Genomic DNA, 6,000 nt, shown 5'->3' on the forward strand with positions numbered 1-6,000 from the left:
TCTTCAATAGTTCCACCTGCTCCTTTGATTTGATTGACAATCTCCTTTAGTCTTGAACTATACTGGGTTATTTTCTCACCTTCATTCATCCTCATAGATTCAAGTTGTCCTCTTAGACTATCCACTTTTTCTCTTTGAACATGTTCATCTCCACCATACACAGATATGAGCTTGTCCCACATTGCCTTTGCATCATTGCAGCCTTCTAGATCATTAAACTCTGAATCGGTCAATGCAGAGGTTATTTCAATCATTGCTTGGATATGTTCTTGCTTTGCCTTTATCTCTTCCATTGTCAATGGATAGGTGCTTGGTGTAATGAAATCATTCTCCAAGTAATATACAACATATTCTCCAACTTTTGATAGGTGCAGCTTCATCCTTTTCTGCCATGTAGAGAAACTTGACTTGTTCAGCTTCGGTGCATCCCTCTTATACATCTTTGGATCTTTTCCTCAAGTACCTTTAAACTTTTATTCCGAAGTCCAGAGCTCTGATACCAATTGATAGTTTTGATACTTAAAGATAAGTATAGATGCCAAGATAATAAGATGAGAGGGGGGGCGAATCATAAAAACTTAATCTTCCATAAAAACATCAGATTCAACCTCGGTAACATATGCTTCAGTAATATAACCAAAACTTCTAAACATGCAAACTCAAAAGCATATAAACACCATAATACTCATAACACCAGATTTAATGTGGAAACCCAAATAGGGAAAAACCACTGTGGGATTTCAAACCCACTAAGAAATATACTCTTCTAGAGTATGCTCGGTTAAAAGCAAATCCTGTTAAAGATTACAAACACATTTCTAGATGTGACCCGGTTAAGGGATTTCCCTCATATCTATTAGGATCTTCACCTTGTTAGAAGTGACCTTGTTAAAGGATTTCAAACACTCAATCAGAATGTCACCTTGCTAGAGGGTTTTACAAATAAGACTGTTAAGTCCACTCAGTTAAGATATTTTCTGTCACTTCACAAAATAACAGTAATAAAAATCTATCTGCAACTTCACATCTAAAATGCTAAAGTAGATTCTTATTTTCTCAATACAATTTAGGACTTATATTATCCATCTGTTGGGCTCTAGACTTTGTTATTCAAATAGGTCTTCAAGCTTTTGTGCTCGGTAATCACTATGTAGCATCCCTGTGCATACACTTGCCTGCATACATTGTTTATCAATAGTTCCTTATTTATAAACAATAGCTAACCACTTAATCTCCTTGATCACATTTCCCATGATCAATCATAGCCATCAGATCTTCAAACTTTGACCAGGTTCAATGTATCCTTCGATTTGAAAATATTTTACCCCACCTTGGAACTTGTGCTAGGGTATTGCGGTTCAATCTAAGCTGTAGATCTTCCTACCGATTTTCCTTTGCCATAGATTCTTTAACAAACTTTATTCACGACATACCAATCCTTTAATCATAGCCAGCTCATCAGCTTCCTTCATTATATAATGCATGTAATCATTTAATGCATTCTGTTATTACTCAATTGCAACTCGATAAATACTAAACTTCACTCAGTAGACATTCTGCCTTCATTAACCAATAGCGATAACCTTAGGGTTAACCGACTAGGTTCTTTGCTCGGTATCATAGTATAGTATTAACCTTACAATCAATAACATATGTATGATATCAAAACAATATAAACATCATGATCTCATCATTGTCTAACTTGGTAATAATTGCCCATTGAATAACTTATTCCTCCCCTTATTCATCATATTCTTTCTGTGTCTTTTACCAACATCTTTATACTCATCAAATCATACTTCTCAAGATATGGCAACATCATACTGAATTAGAAAATCAATTTCTTGACATCAATGACAAAATAATAATATTAAGATAGTAAAACATCCTTAATCAGTTATATCCATAATCATCAACAACCTTCTCAATATCCTTATTGAAATGCCAACAATCTCTCCTTTCTTGTTATAATGCCAACAGGATAACAAATCTCAACGTGTGAGGAAATATGTTATCTTATCACATTCAAACCAAGATACCAGGGTATGATTGTGTTTCATCATATGCATATGTCATTTGAACTGAAGATCAATAGATTGCACAAGTACACAAATGAATTATCACTTTAACATACGAGAAATTGATAATAATAACTGAGAAGCACATTTAAGACATACGAATTATATGCATTCTTGATTATTCTTTTGAAAATATACAAGTTCAAAAGCTTTGAGTACAAAATGTAAAAATGAAAAAGATCTCCAACATTTCTCCTCTATATCCATCCCTCTTTACAATTAAATGGCCTTGTATTTATAGGCTTTTAGAAAACAACCAACTTGTAACCACTTAGGATAACCACTTTAGGCAACCACTTATGATAACCAACCTAGGCACCCACTTAGGATAACTACCTAAGTTATTATTTCTAGTAACTACCCTTTAGAAACAAGTTAGGATTTACCTAACTTTTACAAAATTGAATTCAAAATTCTAACTTGTGGTTACAAGAGTGACATAGTCACTTTTACAAAAGAACAACTTGAAACTTTATAACTTTGATGAAAAACCAAGTTGTGAATTATAGTGAGTTATTTTCCATCTTCGTCTGCTTTATCTCTGGTGCTTGTAACTATCTCACCATCCAACCATCTAAGGACACAAAGCAATGATTCCTCTCATTCTAAAGAAGAAGATAACCTTGAATCTTTCCCTTGAGTAATAAAAGCATCATGTGTTGTACAATACCCACAAGTTGGTACTTTGATCATTTGCATGATGAAGTAGCCATTCACCATCAACTTTCCTTTGATGACACACATTCTAACTTTAATCATCTATAATGGATAAACCTCCTTTCATGTAGGCCCTTTCCAACATCTCAAAGACAAAAATATTGGGAAATGGCATATATAGATTTTATCCATGATGAATTAATATCAAAGCCTTGCACTTTGTAATGTGTATGCCGCAATCATTCCATTACATGAGATTGTATCTATTACTCACATCTTATCTTGTATTTGAAAAACATTTCCAACATCTCTATCTTTCTCATGCATGGGTATAGATGAATTGTTTACAAAAATATTAATATCAAATCCTTTCTTTATTGTGCAAAGTGTCATCATTATTCTCAAATTGAATCCATCCAATAGTAAAATCATCTTCTAGAATCATAACGAGGAGGCCAACCGAATGGATGATGACTTGATTGAAATGATATTTGATGTGTATCTTAAGTTCCCACAAAGTATTGTAAGAACTTCACAAGAGTGATCAAAACCATAATATCATGACATTCCATACCGCCACATTTCTTCTAGAAAGATTTATGTGAAATGGTCCACGAGCCATGTCTTACACTTTAGCACTACATTGGTTATTCATCTTCAAACAAGAGTTTGTAAAGTGTTTGAACAACTCATTTTTCATGTGTTCTATGAGTTTGTCATTCAAATGTGCTCTCGCAACGATTCAAGAGAGGCATACTGTCAAACAATTTGGGTTTGTTCTCGATAATAATATATTTCACTTGTTGTTTGACATCGTATTTTTCATCACATCGTGTTTTTTAACACGTCATATAGGGAATGTTTTGATTTAAAAACTAATATCTTAACTTGTAGCTAGATTTATGAATTCTTATACTCATCAAAAAGCTATCTTAAGACATTTAAGGTGGAAGTGGAGATCCATAATCGAGGATGTATAGAAGATATAGACAAATAAAATCATGTTATTGAAAACCTAATGTCTTAGCTAAACTAATTATTCCTATATGAGTTACATATAGCAATGATAAGTGACTATTACTATATTTACCCCTTTGAGTATATAAAAAATAAATTAAGAAGCATGGAACAAGGAATGAATATAGAAAATTAATAATTTGTTATCATGCTTCATTGCTAGAAAATATAAAGGAAAAGTCCCTTTCACAACCTCTCCCTTTAGGTAATAGAGGTATGTGCACCTCAACAAAATTAAGCACATAGATGTATAATAGAGCTATATTCACCTCATACTAGGACTTTTAGGACAATTATAATCTTCATTATTATTGTTTATGTAAGTTTATTATTTTATTCACATAACATTATCCATAAAAGGATCAACATTTGATGAAGATATGAATAATTTCATATTTTATTCACATAACATATGAACATTACATTATTCACAAATATTTTTTAATCGACAACAAATATTTCATTGCATCATTTCAACTAAGTGCAAAATTTTATTCATATCATATATATCAATACCAAAATTTATTCATAATGGAAAAGAGCAACTTATAATCAATACCAACACAATATTTAGAAGGTAGTTTATTTTCATTAGTCATCACACTTTATCCTATCTTGTGGCATCATAAATTTTCTCTCATAGTATATTTATTTTTCACATAGTCCTATAATTATTTTAAAGTGTAAACACATACCAAATTTTATTTTTTAAATTGATTCTAAATCTAAGGTATCAATTTTGTCTAAATGGTGATATGACAAAATATCTAGAAATATTCACATTTTTTTATCAACAACAAATATTCCATTGCATCACTTGAGCTAAGTGTAAGATTTTTATCGTATCATATATATTGCTAACAAATGGTACCCACAATTGTTTGTATCATGTCAAATAAGTTTTTTTTTCATATTGATTATAAAGGTAAAGGATCGATTTTTCCTAAGTGGTGATATGATAAGATATCTAGAAATCAATATATGTATATATTCTTTTTTATTCTCATTTTAAAAAAGTGATGCTCCACTTTAACATTATTCATAAATATTTTCTATCAACAATAAATATTTCAAAATTGAGTGCATTTTTTTACAATATCATTAAGGTGGGAACTCTGGTTTCAATGGTGGGAGCGGCGAGAACAATGTACCTGGCCCCATAGGAGAGAAGGATAAGCCTCTAGACATTCTGGAGGCTGTTGACATCCCGCAGACTGGTGGTACTCTACCAAAGAAGAAAGAGAGTTCCTCTGGGATTTTGGGGGAGGGGTCCAGCAAAGGGCCCATCCCACATGATGAGTCCTTGGAGAGTGGAAAAGAAACAAAAACATGGTCTTCCCTTTTTGGAACTAAACCATCTAGTAAATCCTCTTTACCTCCTGTCAAGAATATTTCTGATCCTTCTGGTGGAAAGTTTGCTATCTCTATTCCTGATCTGGTTCTGGATCATAATATAAATAGTATGTTGAATTCCTTGGTAGGCAAATTTATGGGTTCACGTCCTAATATCGAAGTTGTTTGGGCTTATGTCAAACGAAAATGGGCCCTGAAGGGTAATGTTGAAATCTCGACTTTACCTAAAGGCCTCCTATCTTTTACTTTTTCATGTGAAGAAGATAAAATAAGGATTCTATGTGGGAGTCCCTAGATGGTAGGAAAGACAACTTTGGTTCTTCAAAAATGGCATCCAAATTTGAACATGAATGACTCTCTTTTGGCACAAGTCCCAGTATGGGTAAAGCTACCAGGTTTGCCTCTTGAATATTGGGCAGAAAGCATCTTCTCAGGAATTGCAAACTCCTTTGGTGAACTCCTCTCTATAGACCCAGTCATAGCTTCAAAAAGGAGACTCACTCATGCTAGGTTTTGTGTAGGGATAGCCCATGACGTAGATATGCCAGAACAGATAGAGCTAGTGTCAAATTTGGGAACATGGAAATAGCAAATTGAATATGAATCTATCTCCTTTGCTTGCTTCCATTATAAAAAAGTAGGTCACTGGGCAAAATCCTGTCCAATCAAGCCGAAGGTAGAATCCAAGCAGTCTAAACCCCAGATTGAAAATCAAAAGGTTCTAGAAAAAATGGTATGGCAAGTTAAAAACTCAGAGAACAAGGAAGCAGACTATAATCGCTTTGATCCATTGGGTGAGAATAAGGAAGTGTCCTCAACTTTTGTCTCTAGCCCTTCAACCCAGGAAGTATTGAGAAATGAGTCAACCAAAGTCAATACCTCGGTTACAACTCAA

This window comes from Cryptomeria japonica, chromosome 4 (assembly GCF_030272615.1).
Source record: "Cryptomeria japonica chromosome 4, Sugi_1.0, whole genome shotgun sequence".
NCBI lineage: Eukaryota > Viridiplantae > Streptophyta > Pinopsida > Cupressales > Cupressaceae > Cryptomeria > Cryptomeria japonica.